The sequence below is a fragment of the Pseudorasbora parva genome, chromosome 7 (genome assembly GCF_024679245.1).
Source record: "Pseudorasbora parva isolate DD20220531a chromosome 7, ASM2467924v1, whole genome shotgun sequence".
NCBI lineage: Eukaryota > Metazoa > Chordata > Actinopteri > Cypriniformes > Gobionidae > Pseudorasbora > Pseudorasbora parva.
In genome coordinates, this window is record NC_090178.1 from 26,432,938 (window position 1) to 26,459,572 (window position 26,635).

Here is a 26,635-nt window from a genome sequence, read left to right on the forward strand (position 1 = left end):
GCATGAAATGACACAAACATCATTCCTGTTTTCGATAGTACACATAAAAGCTCATTCATTTATTTTATTTTATTTATTTTATTTTCAGATTGAGCTAAATATAATAACTCCAATTCACCTGTTAAAAATTCAGTTACATGCTAACTTGCTAGTTGTGACTAAGCAGTTGAATACACTATTTATCAAGTGAAATGTTCAATAAAATCCAAACTATCTTACCATAGTGTTCATGTTCAGAAGTTCAATCCCAGTATTCTTTATCCAAAAAGTATAGTAATTCACAGTTCAGAAATATAAAGCGTAGATGTTTTTCTTCCTTTTTTTGTGCTAGAGGAAATATGCAGCTGTGTTTTGCAATGAAGTTGCATAATACGAATGGAATCCACTCCAAACTGTAAACAACTGTCATCTCCAGCCCTGCCCAACCCTCTAAAGGCCAGTGAAAGTCTTGCTCTGATAATGGAACATAATGAGATCATGGAAGATAATGGAAACTTTCCAATGGAAACTGAAGTTGAGTTGAAGTAGTGCCCAACTGTAGTAGATCCATCCACACAAATGGCATAATACTTTTTAACAACACAAAAGTAAAACTCTCTCTACAGAGCACCTTATTGGCCTTCATTCTTATAAATAAAGGTGCATGGGCTGGAAGAATCAAATAGGGGTTTTCACAGGCTCACAGCTATGCTATTAAACATTTCTAGTAAAGAACCTGAAAAAAAGAAACGGAATTTTTTTTTATTTTAGTCTGCAGAAGGTTTTAATAGTCCAAAGAACCTTTTTTTAGGACTAAGAACATTTTATGCAATGGAATAGTTTTATGAATGTTGATGGTTCTTTAGTTTTTTTTTTATTGTTTTTTTTAGAATGTAAGATTGGCCTGTGCTTGCCCTCGGCAGATTTAATATCATCATCCTGTTTTTTTGGTTGGTTGTTTTCCATGTCATGTCATGAAAGGCAAGAGATATGATCAAATGTTTTACACTTTATGCAGATCAATAGTTAAACATATGTGAACTTGTGTTGAGTATTAATATATTTTAGTGTCGTCTTGTTTGTAGAGGATACCGAGATGTAAGGGTGCTGTATGTTTGTTTTGTTACCTTCCCCCAACCAGGGGACAGTCAGGTACTTTCCAAGAATACACACTCACACACAGGGGGGGGGGGGGGGGGGGGGGGGGTGTATGTAGTGAAAGAGCAATTGTTTTTTTAAAAGCTCATAATTTCAAACTCAGAAATAATGCTGACATCCTTTATTCAGTAAATCTGTAAATCACCAACCAAAACCACATTCTTATTCCAATACAGTCCAGTGACTGTATTGAAGCGTGTATGTGGTAATAATATACTTTATAATCACTAAAACCTGTCACTCATTCAATAAACGCAATCTCACAAAGTTATATTAATCGGTGAAGCTGGTATACAATGAATCTCTTATATTCCCTAATGTCTGGACTTACAGAGGGGGGCACAGACAAAATCTCCAGGGCAAATGTGTTATGGAATTTTCCATTTATTTGTTCTTATCTCTCATCTTGTTCTCTACATAAGGATTCCCTTCAGGTTTGAGCATATATGTGTTGAGTATGTAGTGAAAGAGCAATTGTTTTTTTAAAAGCTCATAATTTCAAACTCAGAAATAATGCTGACATCCTTTATTCAGTAAATCTGTAAATCACCAACCAAAACCACATTCTTAAAATTCTTCCTCATGGCCTACACCTCACTAAGTAATCTGACTATCTATGATATTAAAACAATTAAAACTAGATAAGACATGACGAATGAGTAACATTACACTATGATGACACAACAACTTAGTGTCAAATGTCCCCTATTTTGAATTAGATAACTGCAGCATTTTGTTTGAATGTTATTAATGTTACACATAGCTGAATGACAGGATCTTACACATGAATTGCAATAATATCAGTTATCAAAGTATAATTTATTGTATCTTGCTGTACATATCCTTACTAACAATGAGACTAACCTTGACTCATTTAAGGTTCTAATCATACGTTCTTTCGCTATTGCAGTATTCCTGTGTCTGATAAAAGAGCTGAATAAACAATCTCAAATTAATCTTTCCAAACAGGATTGAGTATATGCCCTGAACCCTATGTTGTGTTGTGTTGTAACATTGTAGGCTATTCTAATAAATAAGCAACCAAAATGATCATCAGTTTAAACTATAGGTTGGGCTCTATAGTGTTTCTTACAACTTACCAAAGATTCAGTGATCCATGAATAATGACATGATGCAGCCAGGAATTGTGTTCTCCTTACATTTTTATGAGCCTGATTTCAACTGATTTATAACTCATTCATCACATTGTTCGAGTGAATCCCACGTTACGTTATAAGCAGATCCGTCAGTGACTGTATTGAAGCGTGTATGTGGTAATAATATACTTTATAATCACTAAAACCTGTCACTCATTCAATAAACGCAATCTCACAAAGTTATATTAATCGGTGAAGCTGGTATACAATGAATCTCTATATATTCCCTAATGTCTGGACTTACAGAGACACGCGTGTTAACTGAACTCAGCACATGGACAAACACTCGAGCGGTGAGTGGATTCCAAGTTCAACACCTGTGATTGGCCAACTGCGTTGGAGAAATCTACAAACAGGTCTGTGATTGGCCACATTACTCACTGAAGCGAAAACATGTTGGAAATGTAATAATTTGACGAGTGCAAAAATACATATACACACTGGATTGTTTGCTAGCTCCCTTTCGTTAAAAATATGCTATTATTACGAATTCTTACAGAGGACTACAGATCCTAGACAAGCAGTTAATGGGCAGCTTTTCCCTCAAAATGCAGAATCAGCAACAGGGCGGCAGTGGTTTGAGTGAGAAAATTGCACATCTGGAATAGCCATAGATACGTATACATATCTATGGCAACAGCGATGTCCATGGGGTCTGTGGAAGAGCCTCCCCCCCTGATGCCGGGCCTGGTTTTGTGTGTTTTCGCTGCATTCTCACTGAAAGCCAGTGCTGCCTCAGTCTTTTTGCTACACAGTAGGGCGTAATTGCAGTCGCTAGCTGACGGTGACGTCACGTGCATTCCCTCTATTCAGACCCTTTGATGTGACACTCATATAATTGGTGATGGTTCTACACCTTCATTTGAGTCCAGCTGTGTTTGATTACTGATTTGACTTGATTAGAAAGCCACACACCTATCTATATAAGACCTTATAGCTCACAATGCAAAAGGAACAAGTAGGTCAAAGGAACTGCCTGAAGAGCTCAGAGACAGAATTCTGACAAGGCCACAGACCTGGCCATGGTTACAAAAAAAAATCTGCTTTGCTTAAGGTTCCAAAGAACCTTAGAGTACAGTGACCTCCATAATCCTTAAATTGAAGACGTTTGGGATGAACAAAACCCTTCCTAGAGCTGGCCGTCCAGGCAAACCGAGCTTTCAGAGGAGAAGAGCCTTGGTAAAAGTAAAGAGAGGTAAAGAAGAACCCAAAGATCACTGTGGCTGAGCTCCAGAGATGCAGTCGGGAGATGGGAGAAAGTTGTAGAAAGTCAACCATCACTGCAGCCCTTCACCAGTCAGGGCTTTATGACAGAGTGGCCCAATGGAAGCCTCTCCTCAGTGCAAGACACATAAAAGTTTGCTAAAAAAAGATGCCTGAAGGACTCCAAGATGGTGAGAAATAAGATTCTCTGGTCTGATGAGACCAAGATATAACTTTTTGGCCTTCATTTTAAGCGATATATGTGGAGAAAAATATTACCTGTCCAATACTGTCTCAACAGTGAAGCATGGTGGTGGCAGCATCATGCTGTGGGGGTGTTTTCCAGCTGCAGTGACAGGACGACTGGTTGCAATAGAGGGAAAGATGAATGTGTCCAAGTACAGGGATAAAAACCTTCTACAGAGTGCTCAAGACCTCAGACTGGGCCGAAGGTTCACCTTTAAACAAGACAATGACCCTAAACATACAGCTAAAATAATGAAGGAGTGGCTTCACATCAGCTCTGTGACTGCTCTTGAATGGCCCAGCCAGAGCCCTGACTTAAACCCAATTGAGCAATTCTGGAGAGACCTGAAAATGGCTGTCCACCAACGTTTACCATTCAACCTGACATAACTGGAGAGGATCTGCAAGGAGGAATGGCAGAAGATCCCCAAATCCAGGTGTGAAAAACTTGTTGCATCTTTCCCAAAAAGACTCATGGCTGTATTCAGGGCCATGAACAGGGGGGTGGCCCAGTGGCTAGAGCCATTGCCCCTCTGCCCTCATCGGCTAAAGTTCCCCTCTTGCCCCCTTCCCTTCCTCACCCCTAGGGGATTCCCATAAAAGCGTTCTGTTCCGCTAAAAATCCTCTAATTCCACAAATCCGTTCTGTGTTTTCCTGCTCGCTCCGCAACATCGCTCAAAGTCTGCTCTTTGTGAAGATGGAAGTTAAAGAATGCGGTCTCATTGACAATATTACGAACTACAATCGACATTATAGACAGTAGTTGATCCGCGGAATTAGTAGTTTGTTTGTTTCAACATTTGTTTGTTGCAAACATGGATTCAAAGCTCCAGCATGCCAGCATGTATATCGTCATATAATGATTTCTGTTGATTTTGTATTTTCAACAGTTATACTGTGTACACAGTTCACAGTATTTTACTGTAGATTTCCAGTGCATTCTGGGAAATTATCAGCTACTGTAAATCTAAATACAGCAGTGCAAATTGACCGCGAAAAACACAACACACAATTCTGCAGGTAAAATCGCCTACAAATAAAACATTTTCAGGACTGGATGACTGTTAACAGTCTTCATTTATGTCAGTGGGGGGTGCTGGTGCACAAGAGGCCATTTGAAAGTTTTTCTGTCGTGACAGTGCATCATCAGTCTTTTCTGCCGACCTTGAACTTCGTCTGGTAAGTAGCCTAGCATTTGTATTCATATGGATTCTAATAATTTAAAATTATTTAGAATAGCTGACCACGATTTAGATATTGAATTTATTTCTCAACATTTTACTATATGCTGTGTACAATGTATTTCGGAACATGATACTGTTCATTTAAATACAGTAGTACGAAATGACCGCGAAAAATAACATCAAGCTGCCATTTTATGAAGAACTCTCTTCAGTTCCCTGAGCAACTTTGAGAGCGCAGGCCGCATCGCGTCGTTGTCTCTGTCAGCAAAGTGTTCGCCATAAATATCTGGTTAGAGATGAATCTTTATATATTTTTTAATGCAATCAAATGATCAGTAACAGGTTAACTTACCGTTAGTTTAAATAAGAACTGCATGCGGCATGTTCTATATTAACGTATGTAAGGCAAGAGCGGATTTCCTTCATGTTGAAAGCTTATAGCCTAACGTTACATGATTAGTAAGGTTAAATGTGATTTATTGCATACTCTTATAAGGTCAGAATAATTTAACATGAATCATTTTGCCATTTCCCAGCGCCTGCGCGTTCATTAGGGGTTGGAATTGAAACTGAAATCTGATACCACAGGTTTGGACTCGGATTATTGTTTAAAAAAAAATTCCGATTGCTTTTATCGATTTATTCGCGCTTATTATCGTGTAAATCACAACTTTATTCTGTACGTCTTTAATGACCTGAACTGGGGTTGGAACTGGCGATCTGCCAGGACCTTGTGCAGTTGCGCGCTCATTTAAGGTTACCTCAGTCTATCTGTACTGTCTATCTGATCCATAGACCGTAAAAAAATATGGACGACTCGACATCATCCGTTTCCGCTTGCCATATTTGAAGCTTTCAGGCAGCCTTGCACGGCGCGGACATCTTGGGACCGAGTCTGCGCAGTAGCGATTTCGGGACCGGAGTTGCGCAGTAGAGCGCAGGAAGTAGAGCAGGAAGTACAGTCGCGATATCAAAAGCCCGCCCACACTCTCGCAGATGCAGAACAATTAATTATGTTGGTGTGAAATAAACAGTTATGGAAATGTAGAAATTAAAGGTAAAGCTCTAATCTGCTCCCAAAAATTTCGAAAAAAGTCCGTTAGCGCCTCAGTGACAACTTCACTCAGAGAAGCCGTCAGTCTCAGCTGTCAATCATGACGTCACACCCCCGTTTTTATAGCATCAAATAACTAACTCAAACTAAACTTATTTTTAAAACGAACACCTGAAATGAAATCATCGTGATGATAACTGCCTTCAGTGACATAAACTAACTTTGGGGAAAACATTTTTGAAGTGTAATTTTATTATTTAGATTGCCTCGCGTCCATTAGAAATCACAGAGGGGCGCTATACTGGGACCGGTCACCGGGGGGCGATCGAGGCGCGAAAGCTTCAGTAAATGAGAGGGAGACTGCAGGCTTGGTCCAGATCAGATCAAGCCTGCAGTCTCCCTCTCATTTACTGAAGCTTTCGCGCCTCGATCGCCCCCCGGTGACCGGTCCCAGTATAGCCGCCCCCTCTGTGATTTCTAATGGACGCGAGGCAAACTAAATAATTAAAACCTAAATTTCCATAACTGTTTATTTCACACCAACATAATTAATTGTTCTGCATCTGCGAGAGTGTGGGCGGGCTTTGATATCGCGACTGTACTTCCTGCTCTACTTCCTGCGCTCTACTGCGCAACTCCGGTCCCGAAATCGCTACTGCGCAGACTCGGTCCCAAGATGTCCGCGCCGTGCAAGGCCGCCTGAAAGCTTCAAATCTGCCAAGCGGAAACCGATGATGTCGAGTCGTCCATATTTTTTTACGGTCTATGATCTGGACTGAGGGAAGCGTTTAAAAGTCCTTTTTTTTGTCCAAAGACAAAGCTAGGTGTGACATTTACATTATTGTCTGCTATAATATCGTAATTGTTGTTCTGACTTGGTTACTCAAGTGGGTGGGGTGGGGGACGCATTGAAAGTTTAAAATGCGTGATATCACAAAAGCGAGAGAGACGTTTTCCCCAATAATATGATGATAATTTAATTGATTTTAAATACCACAGTCCAAAAAAATATTAATAAATTACATAAAGTGATAAATTACACTTTAGACATGAGTGTGACTGTTTTTGCTCTTTTTCTACAAAAACAAAACGTTTTAACAAAGCCAGAGCAGAGCTTATTAAAGCGACACTGCAGTGTTTTGTTCCTGAATAAATCTGTTTTTGAACGAATCATTTGAGTGAACGATTTAATAATTTATTATTAAAACCGCCACTTGCGTTGTTTCTAAGAGAATCAGCAGTTTTGAACTTGAATGAATAAGTTAATAAATCACTCAACAAGACATATTTGATGCTAACTGCAGTTTTAGTGTGATACATGACAAAACAGCCAAGGTAACTTACTACTAACACAGCACAGCAAACATATCCTTTTCTAATTTTCAAATAATTATAAAAAACACATTGACAAATCGTAATATCAGACAAAATTATGCTGATTTATGATATTCCGCTGCAATTAATGGCACAAAATTATTTCCCTTAAAAAGGTTTTTTGATTTTTAGTTGTATGTCTTGCCACTGATTGATTTGTGCTTATCTTTTGTTGCAGGATTATCTGAAGTGCTGTTGCTCCCACTTTTTCCCTCACCTGGCCTTCATCTTAACCTGTCTATTTTTCTTTTCTTTTTTTACCTGTTCAGGATCATTTTTACATGATGAAATGTAACCAGTTGTTCACTGGTTAAATTATAAATTTTTTATAAATCTTGTTTTTAATTGTTGTATTATATTACATTATTATTACTAATGTATTAAAATATGTTTCAAAATAAACAATAAACCTTGTGCAGTTAAAGCTTCAATTGTTCTTTTTCTATTTGCCTTTAAAAGTTAATTTTCTACATATTCTACCGGTTACAAAGCAGCACTATAAAATAAATAAAAATAACATTTCATAACTGTATACTACTATACAGAATTAATAAAAATCAACGGTGTAATACTGTACTTCAACATGATAAAAATTCAGTAAAATAATGTTTTTAATTTTACGGTATGCTTAATACTACTGTAGTTAGTATTACAGTAATTTTACTGTTGAATAAAATACAGCAACTACTGGATAATTGTTGCCAGTAAGTTACTGTTAATTTGACAATACATTTTTTAGGCCTGAATATTTAGCTGACAGTTTGTCACTCTTTAACTCCTGTAAAATATATTTCCGATTATAATATATTTTATGAGTTAATACTAGTATCTATAAGATACGTCATATTAATTATATTTTATTGAGGCCACATTAATCATATACACACAATTAAAAAAAGATAATAAAGGCTATTATAAATATAAATGAGTTGCATCAAGGTACAATGAAAATAAAAATGTGCTTTTACTCATGTCTAAGTTTATAGGCTACTTGTGCAAAAAAAATCTCTTTAGCAAAGTTTGCAGTATTTTCTGTTTATTTTGATGACTAAAATAATTCATTATTGTTCAGCAAATATTAAAATGTTAACATAAAAATATTTTAAATAATCTGAAAACACTGAATGAATGAGATCCCATTATAATTCCATAAAGTGTTACAGTAGGCTAGTATCATCTAAATATGTTTGTATTATATGATATGATTATTATCATATTTTTATTACAAAATGATGCTTATCTCTAAGATGGACACCCAACTTAACATATGATATTTACCATCTGATTCTTAACCATGTCATGTCCACAAATGTTAGTCAGCCGCTGTTCACTATCATTTTAAATAGTTTTGCATAGGCTATTCTGTTATTTAAAAAACTGTTGCTTTATTTACTTTGAACAAAAATCAAACAAGACCTTTGCCTCAAAATATATTCAATAATTTTAGTGATTCTTATTTGCTACTTAAATCTCCAATAGAAAAAAAAAGAGAGATCAAATTACAATATGATTGTAAAATGATTGATATTCATTCTCTCATTCATTACTAGGATGACTCGACCCCCTGATAGTGCCCCCTTTTTTTTTGGTTTGGGCAAAACAACGAATCACATCAAATGTTCAGCATTTGAGAGGAGGAAGGGGAGGAGCAAACTGAGCGAGGAGAATGGGAAAGCTGTTTTTGCTCAGGATTGTAGAGGTAGAAGACACAACCAAAGTATAATAAACGTAGAGGAGAGATATTTAAATTAATATCGATTAAATTACAACTGTATCGATCCGATACCAATACCAGTGTTGGCATCTATACTATCGATATTTAGATCGATCCGCCCAGCGCCCACCCTTACCATTCTTCGTGCTGCAATTAGGAAGTAAGTTAACGCAGTCTTCAAGATGGCAAGAATCCTTGCTTTTCTCGGTGAGTTTTTATTATTATTACTAATTAGTTTTACATTTCTATGTACAAAATGTTCATCTGTATGCATGCTGTAGCCCATACACTATATTAAACAAGCTGTTGCCACCAAATAAGAAAAAAGCATGCAGCTGCGTCAGTGTGTGTTTGTTTTTTTGTTTACACCGACATCATCATTCACCTGTAGCGGAATCACGACATTTCCGATAGCACGTGAAGGCAGCATAATCCTCACTTTTAGAGAAATTTGCGTTGTTTTGTATTGTTCAATATACTTCAAGTCAACTTTGTCAGTATATTTGACCGAGCGTCCGACGAAATGAATGGAAAGCTCATTCACACTGCCAGCGTTCGTCTCGCGCAGCTGAACCAAATATTGTCCATTCTGTCACATTTCCGGTGTTCACCTCCGACACTGTCCTTCTCGTGCTTTGATTTATGATGGGCATGCATATATGCTGCAAATGCAACCGTTTTCCCCTCTGTCCCAAAATCCACATGCATATAACATGCTATATGGGTAGTTTACATGATAAAAGTAACCTTAAAGTTAAGATATGCCTCTGGGTTTAATCATTTAAACAGCCCGTTGAAGTTTGGGCAGAAACTCTTGGCAGTGATGTGTTTTCATGCATTTCATTTTTTTTTTTTCACAGCACAGGATGTCATGTGGTGATAATGAAACTCAAGGAAAACTTCACTTAAAGGGATTCCATGGTGTTGAGACTTGAATGGCTTAATATAACATAAATAATGTCTCTTACTGAAATATGTAGTAGAAAACCCATGAAAGATCTACGTTATTTAAAAAATCGATTTTATATTTGGACCATGGGCGGCGCCATTTTGGTTGCGTTCTAGGTTGATGACGTAGAATGGTTGCACTCCTCAATCAGCTGGCGCTACCCGTAGCTATTTTTACCACAACGCAACTCGAAAATTGTTTCAGAGTTAAACAAAACCAATGAATTGCTTTGTAATTGTACTTAAAACACACTCAAACATACATGTGCGCACAAACTCACCTACACAAGTTACAAACAGATCGGCGGGCGCGCACACACACCTGACAGACTGCTCTGTCTCAATGGAGATGTTGGGCCGCTCAGTCTCCACGACAGGGGCTGAATCCGAAATCGACCCCCTATACCCTGAAATAGGGCATTATTTGAAGGGACGGCCATTTGTAGTGTTGTCCGACACCATAGTGGACATGTTCGAGTGCAGTCATTCAGTCTCACGTTGCACCGCAATAACAAGTGTACAGCCAGGGCTGGACTGGGGCTAAAATTAGGCTCTGGCATACCCAGAACATCCGGCCCATGAGTTCCCCGTGATTGTTTTTGCTGGGGTTGGGGCCTTAAATTGGAGTATATAAATAAAACTAGGACAAGGACAAATAATTATAGATATTATCGAATTTGCTGCAAATGCAGATAAACTTAATATTGCTTTTTTTGTCACACAGCTAGGATGCAGTAAAGTAAATTTACTTCTTTTAAATGTTGTCGGCATTTACTCACTCTCGTGTCATTCCAAACCTGCATGACTTCTGTGAAACACAAAATAAGATGTTTTGAAGAATGTTGGCAACCAAGCCATTTTGGTTAGGCTACCATTTGAATATTGTAAAAATAAAAAAACAGACTGAAATTATTTTATTTTATGCTACACAGAAATAAATTAATTTAGGTTTGGAATGACATTAGGGTGAGTAAATGATCACATTTTTGGGTTGAACAATCATATTTTTCAAGAGCTAACACATCATTTAAGTAAGACACTGATATCTATCTTTCATGAGGCTATTACATTTCATTAAATCTATTAAACAAAGTTAATAAAACTTTTAAAGAGGAAAAAAAGCTTTGTCCTTAATTCATGGAACCCAGACATTAAAGCTGTTTTATAGACTAGTTTAACTGTAGGCCAGTTTCATTTAAATGTAAGATCATGGTAGTCACAGGGTAAAAAACATAGACTGTAAAAACCTTACTCCTCATTATATGGCTATATGGTTTCTAAAACTATATAAAACATATATAATAAACTATTATATTTGTAAGTAAAAAAAAAAAAAATGTAAACACCTGTAGAAAATACGAAAACAGCCTCTATAAGAGTGATTTATATTCTGCAATATTAATGTAAGTAATATAGCAATATTTTTAATAAATGTTTCTTCCAAAACACCATATTTCTTTGCTGTTAGCTGCAATGTAAATTGTGGTTCTGCTAAAGTGAAACGTTTGTGTGCATTGCCGTTTTCTACTTTACCTCGTCATGAATACATGCTCGCGGCTGTTTTCAGCTGATTCAACACAGAACCTGTAATGTTTCCATATCATACGATTGTATAAAACAAAATTCGGAGTCAAAGTGCCGTGTAGAGCAGCATTAAAACGCAGCGTATGTTCGTCAGCGGCTGCGCTGTGCGGATATTCACCTTTGCAGTTCCATGCGCTCAAATACTAATAAATAAATAAATAGAAAAAAGCACCTAATATGGGGAGGTCTCTCTCGCTTCGGCGTGTCAATTCAGAAGACAAACCAATGGGCCGCTGTCGCTGCATGTTGTCAGTGGTGCAAATTATTATTATTTATTTTTTTAAACACTACCGGCCACTAAAGTGCGTCGGCCCACCGGGCAAATGCCCGGTATGCCAGATTACCAGTCCAGCCCTGTCTACAGCCGATTTACAAACAGATGTCCGACTTCACGTACTCGATCGTCTTCATTCACTCCTTCAAGTTGTATTAGTGAACAAAAGTAGGGAATGTTATTTGTGTCTTAAAAATGAAAGTTTAAAGATTGAGGTTAATTCACTGAGCTTGTGCTCAAACTTTAATGCACAAACCAATCCCATGCATCATCACCAAAACACCCTGCCTCTCTTCCTCTATCCCATCGTTCTACCTAGATATTTCCCTCTGCTGGTTACATTAGGCATTACAGTTAATCTACTGCATATCAACAGTCTATCTATGATATCAACACAGGGAATAGTGATTGAGGGTTATGTATGCGCGCACGCAGTGCGTGTGTGTGTGTTCGCGCCGATCTGTTGGGGTGTGTGTGAGTCTGTGAGAGAGAGAGTTTGTGTGCACATGTATGTTTGAGTGTGTTTAAGTACAATTACAAAGCAATTCATTGGTTTTGTTTAACTTTGAGCATATCAATATGGAAGCAGAAAAGACTCTTTAATAATTCACGCAACAAACACAATGCACACGTGTAGACAATTTCACATGCATGAAATCAAATTTACATGCACAAAAAACTTCACGTGCGAAAAAATAAAATTATATATTCATAAAATACATTTCACAAATACAAAACACAATTCGTAGATTTACAACTGTGCGTAAAAACTTTTGAATGTTTAAAATTTACAAGTTTGTCCTTGAATGTGAATGTGCAAATCGTCATTCGCGTGTGAATCGCCTTGGATGTGTGTGTGTGTGTGTATTTTGAGACTCTCCTGGCAGCGCTCTCCTCCCACCTGGAGCAATTGTATTCTTTAGCCAATCAGATTTAGGCTTATCCATTGGCCAATCATAGTCACGTGAGGGCGGGCCCACCAGCGTTTGTCCACATTTCGTCATGGGGCTACACAGAGGAATGCACAATTTGATCTGTTAATTTCTGTTTAGTGAAACTATGAAGTTAGAGATCAGTTGTAGTGATAGCTTATTAAATATTAACAGAAATTGCTGTGGTAATCAGATGTCCCATATGAAAAGGAAATGATGCTTGTTTTGTTGTATAGCTGCAGGTAACCTCCAGAGCCCCTCAGACAGCTCTCAGCTCATGGGCGGCCAATAGCTCCCACTTGTGCATTAAATTGTGCATTGAATTATAATTGTCACAGGATATGTACTTGTGTAATGGTGAGCTTACAAATCCTTGTGTGTATTGTGTTGCATGTGACGTAATGGTCATTTTTCAAAACTATGGTGAGAACTGACAGCTGCTGAAACAAGGGGTTTCATGACCCTTTAAGGTGGCTGACAAGAGTGCTACTATCATTAGAAAGTCAATAATACAATATATAGGGGTAACACCTTTAACTTTCCTCTTTACCATAGATGACATTAAATCTATTTATTGAATGGTTGTACTTATGTGGTCTAATCTGTCAAGTAGAGGAAAAGTTTGAAAGACTTGATGGTTATTATGCCTTGGTAGTTATTACTGTCTATTTGCACTGCAGTTTTGATTTAGGAACCAAAGTACGAAAAAGAATTTGCTATATCAGAACATTTGTTGAATGCATGACCTACGTAAGATCTTGTTGAACAATAAAACTCTATTCAAGGCTTTTTTTTCTGCTGGCCAATGGTTAAAAAAAATCCACTTGCCCCACCACAAAAGAATGATTAAAATGCTTTTTGAATGCAGGTGCAGTGCAAGCAAAGGTTCATCTTACTACAGCAGTGAGGCGTTCTCAATTCTTGAGATATTAATATTACAGTAGTCATTTTATATATAGTAGGTTTAGGACAGTAGGTTTATATATAGTTACTATTGTGTAACAATCAGAAGCAGTTCAACATGTGAGTGTTTTGCCATTGTAAACAGTGGTGAGATTTGTCCTGTTTGAACTTGCAAGCAGAAGTGACAATTATCCATCCATTTAAAAATTCCCCTGTTGTATTGTGTCAGATGTTGGAAGTCATGTGTGAAGTATTGGAAAAAAAGGCCATTACTTTTCCTAATATGACTGTTGAAGTCCTAATATTGACATACTTTACCCCTATGTTGCATCTAAGGCAGTACAGCTTTCACAGGTCTTGTAGGGTGGGGTTACTAAAATGTACACTTAAAAAGTAGAAACAGTTAGGGGTGTAACAATGTATTGTCACAATATATCATAAGGCTAAAATGCAACAATATTATTATTTACCTTTATTTTACCAGGAAGTCTCATTGAGATTAAAATCTCTTTTACAAGAGAGACCTGGCCAAGGTAGCAGCCATACAGTCTGACAACATATTAAAATGCAACAAGTACAATAATTGCTATATATGCTATTGCTATATATGCATATTGCTAAGTATGTATTGTGTATAGTTCACCTGAAATAAGGTGGATAATTCTGGATAATTCTGTATTTTTAACTAAGCAGAATCAAGAATGATTCTATTCCGGTGTCACCATTCATGTCCATTCCTTATGTAATACCAAATTTAGCATTTTAATAAACATACATTTTTGCTGTTTATCAAATGTTTTTAAAGGGTTAGTTCACCTAAAAATAAATTCTGTGATTAATTACTCACCCTCATGTCGTTCGACACCCGTAAGACCTCTGTTCATCTTCAGAACACAAATGAAGATATTTTATTGAAATCCGATGGCTCAGAAAGGCCTTCATTGACACCAATGTCATTTCCTCCCTCAAGACCCATGAACGGCACTAAAGACGTCGTTACAAAGCCCATCATCTCACTACAGTGGTTCTACAAGAATTTTATGAAGTGACGAGAATAGTTTTTGTGTGCAAAAAAAAACCCCTACTCAATAACTGCTAATATAGTGATTTCAAAACACTGCTTCCTGAAGTTTCATATAGGCTAGCCTAGTGACAGGCTGATTTCAAAACAAAGCTTCTAACCGGTATAAATCAGCATATCGATTCATGATTTGGACCTCGTGTCAAACTGCCAAATTGCTGAAATCACGTGACATTGGACTACCAGTAAAAATGATTGTTCCAAATTTAAAGTGCAATACAAATAAAATGTATTATTTCGATAATGTCAGATACATTAAGGTATGTAATGTAAATCAATTTTAGGTCAAGGTAATGGTTTATCAATTTGACTGATAGTCCACTGTATGAAGATTTTTTTTAATATGTCACAGTTTACTTTATTTTGCAAAAGTATCACTTTCATAAATTAACTATAGTGTACTGCACCAACTAGTAAAATAAATAAATAAATCATATTGTATAATATGCTTTCTGAATATTTTTTTGTTTGACTGTACATTAATGTGTTTGTCCTGTACATGGGAAAATTAAGAAATTGTGCTCTTTAGACCAGAAGTTTTCAAACTGATCCAGGGACCCAATATTTTTATAATATTTTCCAGATAATTCTTAATTAAATATTAAGTACTACAATGACAGCATAAATGCTCTTATCTCACATGGTATAAATAATCATAAAATATGTATGCTATTTATCTCAAAAATTATCGAAAATGTGCTCTTTACAGAGGGATTTTCAAATTTGGGGTCATTGATCACCAAAAAAGTTTGAATAGGCTTCTGTGTGTTAATATTTGTAACGGTTTAAATGAACCTGTCTGATTTGTGCATGTCCTCTTTTAGTTGTGGCTGTCCGTTTGTGCATCATAGCTGCTGATGGCCAGCAATGCAGAGGGGAGAGACTTCCTAATGGGACGTTCTTCTTCAATGCTTCATATGATGTTGAGGAGGATGTCCTTGACTGCGAGACCCAATGGCTTGTAGATGTATGTAAATATTTTATGTCTTAAGATTAAGGAGATGAGATTAGAAGTGTGTTTTACTCAGGTGCCCTGCCCTTTAACCAAAGGCACTTCTAAAAATATGTTTAGTGGAGTTGAGACAAAAGCTGGATTGTTTTGACAAGGAAAAAGGGCACTGCACACCAATACCTCATCCCAATTGTGCAGCATGGTGGCTTCTTTGCTGCCTTAGGGCCTGTAAACTTTGCAATCACAGGATATACTCCTATATTAAATCACTAATAGGATATTTTACTGGAGAATGTCAGGAATACAGTTAATGAGGTTTAAAGGAGTTTTTGCAGTGTATCTTATTTCTGGATTGACAACCATATTTAAATGCTAGATTGAATCCAAGAGAAAGTGAAAACCATAGCTATGGATGGAACAAATGCAAAATAATAGACCTGATACTTTTTCGATTTGATCTGAATTTGTTGTTCAATTTTCAAATCAGTCACTTAGTAATGTTTTAGATTTAAATGTACAGATTTTTTAACTATGCATTTATTTGGATTTATTGTAAGTACTGGGCTTGCAATTCACATGAGTTGGGTACTTTGTACTGCGTGTGGGTGACCGTATTTGTCTGCCACCACGGAAGATTGACAAGAAGACATTGGGTGCGTTTACATGCACGTTCTTAAGCCGATTATGCCTAATAAACCGACAATGAACATGGTCAGGTTCACGAGGTGACCTGTTTTCTTTTATCGGAGTAAGGTCATAAACGGCGTAAGTATAAACCGGTCGACACAGGTAGTTTTTTGCATCTTACCCCGATTTCGCGCTGCATGTAAACGCATTAACCTGCTTTCTGTCGGTTTATTGAAGTGCGCATGTGTGATGGGTAACAAAAACGCAAACTTAGAGCAGATTTAAATGCATCCAGACAGAGCGAGCTAGCGTTTTGCATGAAATAAGGACATGGATGTGTTCTTTCATGCAGCATAAGTAGAAGAGATTCAGTCAAAACGCTGCATCTGGAACTACATGAGGATTATATGATCTGTAAATCTCCCGCTGATGCGGTGCACGCTTTATTTAAAATCACAACTGAAGTAACATTTGAAAAACTCACGAGTCCGATACAGACATTATTATTTTTGACGTCACTACAAGGAAATAACCCGGTTTATTAATAAAGTCATGTAAACGCGGTTTACTTGCATTGTCAGTTTACTGGTTTGCACGTAAACGGGCAACACTGATTATTCAGGCTATTCTCACAAAAATGCGTATAAATAGTACGAGTGTGCAATGTCGTGGAATGTATACGCCAAAACTCATTTTGGCGTGTCTATGGCACGCTGTTTTTCGCGTGCATATGACACGCATTTTATGGCGTATTATACATACGAACCCCCCACCCCACCACCCTAAACCTACCCAAGAGTGTGTCATATATATGCCATAAAGTGCGTATCATATGCACGCGAAAAACAGCGTATCATATGCACGCCAAAATGAGTTTTGGCGTATGCATTCCACGACATTGCGCACACTTACTATTTATACGCATTTATGTGTGATCGGGTTGGATTATTTCAATAAGCTGATTTTTTGCGTTATCAGCTTACTGGTGTGCATATAAACGCACCAAATGACTCATTAGTTAAGTCAGATTAGGTTGGTCTACATTTGTAAGTTAAATTAAGATCAGACTACTTTTTACTATTACTCAAACATAAATTCAGATGTTTTCAAAGGGCTTGCAAACCTATTTTTGTCTGAATAGAGTTGTTCGCTAACAGTTTCTATTGTTCTTTCAACTTATAAACAATACATTGCATATAGCTTCTTTGAAAAAATATGTTTATATGAAAATATATGTTTATTCAAAACTCTGCCATCCCACCATCCTTCATTATTCTTTCTTTCTTCCTATCCCGATCAGGATAAACTGGCTGGATTGTCCGAAGCTGATGGACATACTGAGGTCATTCCCCCAATTATTATTGCAGCAGCGAACACTGCCATCTTGGAGACCTGCCATGTAAAACTTCAGTACCTGCTCATCTGCCCCTCTGGCAATGTAAGTGTAATATCGTTCATGTGTTTAATTTTTTTCTGTTTTTTTACTGTTTTTAATTTAGTACTGCTAGGCCTTTAAATTAATTTAATAGCGTAATTAAACTGATATTGCGCTTTATGATTTCATTTTTGGACTTTTTATTTATTTTGCAGATTAGCAAAAAGAAGCAGTGCATTTGTAAGTAATTTATACTAATTTGACTGACTACATAAAATGACTAAGTTTGATTCTTTCTGTTAAAGATTTTGCCTGGTTTATGCTACAGACTTTTTTTTAACCTATAAATGGTGAAGGTGTTTAGTCTTCTATACATCCAGTTCAGTGACTAAGAAGATTTGAGATTGTTTATTTTCATAGTATGTGCACTTAGTGAAATATTGTATTGCAGGTGACACTCCGACTACACTTCCTGAAGGTAAGGACAACTGCTTATGTTATAGCGCTAACCTGTATCAAGCTGTTAAGATGAATAGGGCTTTTTAGACCAACAAGCTAGTATCCTGTTTCAGAAACCAGAATGCTTTTTCTCCTGTAGAAGATATTTACTCTTTATTTTGTCTTGTTAAATTAAGTAATTTATCTTAAAGTGCTCTTATATTCTCCCCCTTCTGTGTTGTGTTTTTATGGTGGTTTATTTGCTTTTCCAGTGGGTTTTCCTTACTGGAGCATTGGAGTTTGGATTGGTGGAGCAGGTGTGCTTGTGGTGATTGTCATTGTCATTGTGCTGTGTCAAAAAATAAAAAGGTACGGTCCTCTTAAAACCTGGCATGAAGAAGTTAAACTCATGGCTTTGTGTAATATTTGTCTTTTAATATTTGTGTAATTCTTCTGCTTATAGGTCAAGAAATGCTTTTGGTAGTGCATTTTCTGCTGTCCCGGTTTAATTCCGGTATGTAGCATCATTGGTATTTTGTAAAATACTGACTTACAAAGGCAGTAACAATGTTTATGAATAGTACAAAACTTTATATTTGGTATTATCTTTTGAAAAAGACTGCATTATATTAAGCAGTGCATTAGAGTACAAACAGCAGTGACTACAGTTTCTGAAAGTATTTTCCATCCTTTTAATTTCAGGGGATGTTACTTCATTGCACCTGGGCATTTAATCTTCAGTCATTCATGACTATACTCCTCTTTCATTTAGCAAGGCTTTTATGGCCATTACGGCCCTCTTTAATATTATAAGCTCTATTGTTCTATTTGTGCTGGCTACATAGCTTGCAGGATTTTGTTTGACTTTTTAACTAAATTGGGATTTTAGTAAAAAGTGTGCTCAAAATTGTGAGACTCTAGCTAACTTAAATTATGAAATGATGAAATAATTATATTTTATATATATATATATATATATATATATATATATATATATATATATATATATATATATATATATATATATATTTTTTTTTTTTCTACAAACATATATATTTCTACAGTAGAACCATATATATATATATTTATTTTTTTATTAGGGGTGTAATGGTACATAAATCTGATGGTTCAGTCCCTCGGTTTTGAAGTCGATTTCAGTACAGAACATTTACAAAATTGCTTTTTATTTATTTTTATTCAACAGTAGTATAAATACTGAAAAAAATGTTTCTGTCCTTAAATTAATTCAGTTATAACTAAAAGTTTCTTAAAGATAATGCTGTAAACTATATAGGAAGTTCATACGTTGTAATATTAAAGGTTAACAACAGAGCCCAACTATTAGCCTCAATCCAGTTATTTATTTTTAGATCTAATCAACACTCATAAGCTTCACATAAGGCAGTTTTTGCATTAATTTCTAAATGTAATTATATATATTTTTCTCCAATTCGTTGTTGAAATATAATAATTTATACACATAATTTATATTCTTAAGTAGAATATAATAAATATATAGGCTAATATAGTGCATATATTTAGTGAAAGAGTTAATTTCTCTTGTAAACTAACAGCTGTGAATGACTTGCCTGAGGTAAATGTGATGCTATGGGATATTGTTCTCAAGCTGTTTTTCTGCGGATGAAACACCGGTTGAGCTATTACATGACATATGATACAGTTCAGTAAGTTGTAATGTATACTCAACATACCTTAAGAGATATTAATTCATGTTTATTCTTTAGGAAAAGATGTCCTAAAGTCGAAAGCATCAAAACGGCATTTATCGTTTAAATTTCATGATAACATGGACTGAATGTTCGTGTGGGAACTCAGATTGAAGTGTTCCACGCTTAAAACAAGCAGACTGTTAACTGTTAAAGATTGCATTAGTACCATTCTGTAACATGTGCACCGAACTGAAAGCCCTGTACATCACTATGCTGTGAAATTTAGTGCCATACATGGTCCACACGCAAATATGGTGAACTGGCATATACACACACATTGAGACAGCTAATACTACCATGTGGCCTCAACATTCCTTCAAGTGGTGGACCACTACAGTATAAAAATTACCACCACACCACAAAGGTAAAATGAGAAATTGAACATTGCAAATACAAACGAGCACAAGGCTCGGTGCCAAGAAGCAGCCCTTTAATTATCAGAGATGGTGAAAAGATATTACCCACTGCCATCACAGCCACAAAACAATTACAAAGGAAATATGTAGGCTAACTATAAATAGCAAAGCAACCGAATTCACTGCATTCACAGCTCAACTGCAAGCTGGTTTAGCTTTATAAACTAACAGGTAAGCTACGACATTTGTATCAGTGCAGAACACCGTTTAACTGAGGCACAAACCACTGCACTACACTAAACTGTGTATAAAACACTTTCTCCCAATCCGAAACACAATCCAGGGCCCCGTCTACACGTGGGGCCCCTAGGATGCAGCCTAGGCTAGCCTGTGCATTAATCCTGCCTGTACCGATACGGTTCGGTACAAATACGTGTACCGTTACACCCCTAATATACTCGTGTCCACCTATAAGGTGCACATATGAAAATGTGTATTGAAAATATTTTATTTATTTATATTTTATTTGAATATTTGTGTCCCTTATGCAAATGGACATTATGTATAACTAATAATGTATAACTAACAACTATTAGTTATACATTATAACATTATACATTATAACTAAATTATATTGTATATTTAAATTATACTGTAACTTAAAGGTGCCCTAGAATGATTTGGAATATGTTAAATTGTTCTCTGATATCTACATAGAGGGTATGTGGCTTATTTAAGGGAAAAAAATGTCCAGATACAGTTTTACAGGTCCATTTACAACCCTAGAAATTGTCCTTAGGATGTAATGCTCTGTTTTTTCCTTATTTGGAAGAGTCATGAATATTAATGTTGAGCTCTGCTCTGATTGGCTTATTTCAGCAGCACACAGTTCACTGCAGTTCAGTGAAGCGGCTCGTGAGTCCTGACCGTTCCTGACAGAACACAGACCGACTGAATGACACTTTAAGCAAAACATCTCAAATGGAGATTGATAAAATGCAGCTTACTTGTTTATTGGTGTTTTCAGATCATCCGCGCGAGAAAGAGCTTGTGTTCTACGGTTGCCAGATTTTAGTAATTAAATCTCCAAACAGAGATTTCTGTGAAAAGAAACCCGTATACTCTCCGGTTTTTACCTAAACATGTCCAATCTGGCAACCATATGCACACGAGTTCTCTCTCGCGCACAGACGAACTGAAAACACCAATAAACAAGTAAGCTGCATTTTATCAATCTCCATTTGAGAAGTTCTGCTTAAAGTGTGTCATTCAGTCTACATTTTAGACTTGTCTTTTTTCGTCAACGATATTGCATGTTTTTATAGCATTAGTCACAATGTAGGCTAACGTTACGCAGTGACTGTGATGTAGCCTAATCTGAAATACAAATAGGCAAAAACATCATAGGAAACACCATACTTCAGTTCTCAAAAATATAAATATATAACTTATATTTTTACAAAATGAATAGCCTTGTCAAATGACTGTCGTTTTAACTTATGCGGTGGAAAAGGTGACGTTTGCTAGAAGGATCAAGTGAACGATCTAAGCAAAGTATCAACGGTTGTTTTTTGTAATACAAAATAATTTTACCCTTTGTCATTAGACACACTATTTAGTGTTGTATGGTATTTGGTGTTTCCTATTGTTACTGTACTAGCATCTTGCGTTATTTAGACTATGCTGTCTCTCTAAGAAACTTTCAATTTAATCAGAAATTGTTTAAAGTCAATAAGTGGATAAAATCGCTACTTACTGCTTGCAGGAATACAGTTGTAATCGCCCCCTTCTTCAGTTTAAGACGCTGAGCGAAGCTTGCTTGAAATGGGCCGAACAAACAAACAATCTTGAATTAAATTATTGTGGTATCGGATTATAAACATTAACCATGACTGCTGAAATGTTTTATATGTGGGAAGGGTAGAAAAGTCCTCAGGTCTCTTAAACAGCCTGGAACATGAAGTGTGTCCATGCGAGCAGCTTGTTTTGATGATTCGCTCTGTCATTTCCACCTGACAATGAACATATCTGGACAGATGCAAATGTTGGGGGGCGTGCATATAAATGATCCCCAATGCTTGCGTCACTGTTGGGTTTATGTTGAGAAGCACTTCTTTTTCCATGGCGTTTTGGATTCACGAGATTTACATAAGAAGTAGGAGGCAGTGATCTATGAGACTCAGAGTATGTGATGTCCATGTACTGAACTCTTATTATTTCGCCATGGCAAGATTAATTCAATTTTTCATTCTAGGGCACCTTTAATACATGCAACTATTTTATTTTTACTATTAATATGCATATTAATACTATAAATATATCTCACTAGTATACCACTGGTCTGGATTGCGGCACTATAGTGTGCATAAAAGTAACTGTATGACCATGACAGGGAAGGTATTTCTGTTAATTGCTGCTGTGGAAGCAAAATTAAATGAAATGCTGTGCCAGTGAGTACACATGTCTAAGGCATTAATTAAATCCACTAGCATTGACACTGCTTCAGATCTGCTCTCAAATTTGCATGTATATATATACACAATAACTATTAGAGGGGAGCGGAATCAAAATGCTCTCTATTTTTGCTTATGCTATCTGCTGATAAAGTTATTTCCTCCCTGACTGAAGCCATTGAATAACTGTCTATTAATGCCATGTCCATTATCATGACGTAGGAAAGGAAACGGGCACTGCTAGATTTTCTCATTTTAAATAATTTTTAAAGGATTTTAAAAGGATTTTAAATAATATTTGCTTGGCTACTGTGTTGGATGGGAGCACTATACTCTTTGTAATAACATATTCTTTTTAAAGTACTAAACCCCTTTTGTCTGGGTGCAAAATCTGTATAAATTATATCTGTTAATAAATTGCTATTAAGAACATTTCAATGTGTACCTGATTACTTTTTCCATACCTCAGATCATTTTACAAAGAGTGCAGCTGAGAAGACTCAGCAGTGTGAAAATATGAGCTGATGACTCACTAACCCTTAACATTGACCATTCATTATACCATCTGAGCTCACAAAGACACCCATTGTTTTTCTGTCTGACACTGAAGTGGTCTTTGATGTTTACAGCTCATTCAACACACAAAATACCCTCAGTGTCAATCAGGTTATCACATCTGAACAGTGAATTTGATTATAGTTCCCCCTAAAATGAAAATTCTGTCAATAATGACTCACCCTCCAAACCTGCAAGACCTTCGTTCATCTTCGGAACACAAATTAAGATGAAATACCAAGAGCTCTCAGGCCCCTCCATAGACAGTGAAAACCTCAAGGTCTAGAAAGGTATTAAAAACACAGAAAGGTTGTTAAAATAGTCCCAATGACTCCCGTGGTTTAACCATAATTTTATGAAGCGATGAGAGTACTTTTTGTGTGCAAAAACAAAACAAAAAATAACTTTATTCAACTATTTTGTACTAGCCTGCTCCAGGCTAGAACAAACAGTCTCCATTGTAAAGTTAAACAGTGCAGCGTTCTCAAGATCTATGGCAGCTAGGGATGTGACGAGCTCTCGCGAGACTAAACTGTGACGCGATTTCTCGTCTAGGTGAAAAGCTGTCTCGTCATATTCTCAGGACCTGGTCACAGTCATGACTGGGGCTAAAATTCGGCCGTGGCAAACCCAGCCCATCCAGCCCAATGCAAATGCAGATAAACTTAATATTGCTTTTTTGTCACACAGAAATGCACTTGACAGTAAAGCACTGATTTTGAGCTAGGATGCAGTAAAGTAAATTTATTGCTTTTAAATGCTATCAGCATTTACGCACTCTTGTGTCCTTCCAAACCTGCATGACTTCCGTGAAACACAAAAGATGTTTTGAAGAATGTTGGCAACCAAGCCATTTTGGTTAGGCTACCATTTGAATGTATGAACACGAAAAACAGACTCAAATTATTTTATTTTATGCTGCACAGAAATAAAATAATTTAGGTTTGGAATGACATTAGAATGAATAAACGATTACATTTTTGGGTTGAACTTCCCCTTTAAAAAAAGTCATATTTTTCAAGAGTTAGCACATAATTTAAACGTGCAGTATGCAACTTTTGGCCACTAGGGGTCACTCATTCAAAATAATAACAACAGACGTACTTTGATGACGTCGGGAAAGTGCGTGTGCTCATGGGAGTTGTTGTCATTATTGCCACTGTCAACCAGCGAATCTGGCATCTCCAGCAGAAAACATGTTCACTGACAAGGTAATTGTTATATTACATCTCTATTATTGTTAAGTTTAGTTACGGCTTTTCACGTTATGTAATGCCAATCTAATGAAATAGCAGCGAGCTACCGTTACTTAACAAACTTATCAGTAACGTTAGATAATGTGCGAGACAGAATGTTGTGCGGGCGGTCGCTATGTCAACATACCTATAAGTTGGTAGGCTATGTTGACATATTAACCGCGCATCATAATTTGAGTTACTCAAATTATAGATATATTGACATGGCATCCGCGATTGTCGAACATTCTGTATATCAACTGTTCAATAAGGAAATACATTTCAATTTAGTTTATCATTACCAACATAAAACAGTAAATGAGAGAACCAGGACCAGCAATACGTTGTTCATTGGAACACGCGCTGTGTCGCTCCCCACGTTCATCAATCATTCTAATAAACATTTATTTTGGAACTCAGAGATATATGAATAAGTAGATCATTATTAAATCGATATTATATGTAGCTAGTATTAACATATGATAAAAGTGACGGTCACTTTATATTAATTGACCAAGATAGTGGCATATTACCTTATGAAGCTAACGTTACCTTCTCCAGCTACATATAAAACCAATAATAGCTAGTCCATCTGCGTTTTACACATGACATCATCGTGTCACCAAATATACGGATAGAAATATACTTTTGAATCAGTTTTAAAAAGTCTCAGTTTCAGTCTCCAAAAACAAAGAATCCGCCTGTTTGAAAAGCCGATGCAATACAAAATGTAACGTTATACGTATTCAGCTAAACGCGTCTCAATGTGGTCAAGATCGCTATGCAATATGCAAACATACAGCATGTTATGATTATATGATTATTATGTTAGCTGAATGGTTACTTAAATTACCTGTTTATTAAAACGAAAGCGAGATCAGCATATCTCTCTGCAGTCCGAGCTTGTCACAAAGATTTCGCCATCTTTCAAAGGCTTCTCCAAGGTTTACACGTCTCTTGCTTCTTCTACTGTCCCAAAATCTTCTCGGGTCATTTTTTTTCACCCGTACGTTTGCGCTTTGTTGAGCTGGCAAAACGTACAGGCAAAGAGTAGTCATGATCCATTATCATACAGACTTTTTTATACGGGTGTTCCCCTTATACTGTCTGTCAGTGTTCCTCTTTGAGTTTGGCGGTTCCGCCGAGTTCCGCAGGAAGCAAGACGCAAACGTTGATATGACGTGAAAGACTGGCGACATAACGGAAATAAAGACACGGTCCGTGTCTTCGAATTAAAATATTAATTTCTCTGGATTTAGAAGTTAATTGGAACTGTCGGGATAATGTAAACACACAACTTTAAAAAATATATAACATAGATATAGTGATCTTTTATATTTTTAATGCTGAAACATTACATATTGTGCCTTTAAGTAAGACACTGATATCTATTTTCATGAGGCTATCATTTAAATATAATTTAATTAAATTTCATTAGATCTATTAAAAAAAGTTAATAAAACTTTTAAAGAGGAAAAAAAGCTTTGTCCTTAATTCATGGGATCCAGACTTTAAAGCTGTTTTATAGACTAGTTTAACTGTAGGCCAGTTTCATTTAAATGTAAGATCATGGTAGTCACAGGGTAAAAAACATAGACTGTAAAAACCTTACTCATTATATGGCTATATGGTTTCTAAAATATATAAAACATATATTATAAACTATTATATTTGTAATTAATATAAATTGTAAACACCTGTAGAAAATATGAAAACAGCCTATATGTGAAAGTTATTTATATTCTGCAATATTAATTTAAGTAATAAGAGCAACATTTTTAATAAACGTTTTTTCTTCGCTGTTAATAGCTGCAAGGTAAATTGTGGTTGTGGTAAAGTGAAACGTTTGTGTGTATTGCCATTTTGCACTTTACCTCGTCATGAATACATGCTCGCAGCTGTGATTCAACACAGAACCTGTAATGTTCTCCTTTCACACAATTGTATAAAACTAAATTCAGAGTCAAAGTGCCGTTCATAGAGCAGTATTTAAACGCAGCGTGCGTTCGGCAGCGGCTGCTCTGTGCGGATATTCGCCTTTTGCAGTTCCATGCAATCAAATAATAAATAAATAGAAAAAAGCGCCTAATATGGAGGGGAGGCAGGGATGTCGTTACTCGTT

At 36.4% G+C, this 26,635-nt stretch overlaps 1 long non-coding RNA gene across 2 annotated transcripts in view; it reads right to left on the reverse strand.

The window, feature by feature from the left end:
* The window catches only part of LOC137083121 (uncharacterized), a 178,978-nt gene that overhangs the window by 89,563 nt on the left and 62,780 nt on the right, over positions 1 to 26,635 (reverse strand). Inside the window, exon 1 of one of the 2 annotated variants that reach the window (XR_010906459.1) lies at positions 220 to 414. The exons of the other annotated variant lie outside the window; for it this stretch is intronic. This is a non-coding gene — a long non-coding RNA (uncharacterized lncRNA). Of the gene's footprint in view, positions 1 to 219; positions 415 to 26,635 lie in introns of those variants that run through there. 2 annotated transcript variants of the gene reach the window in all.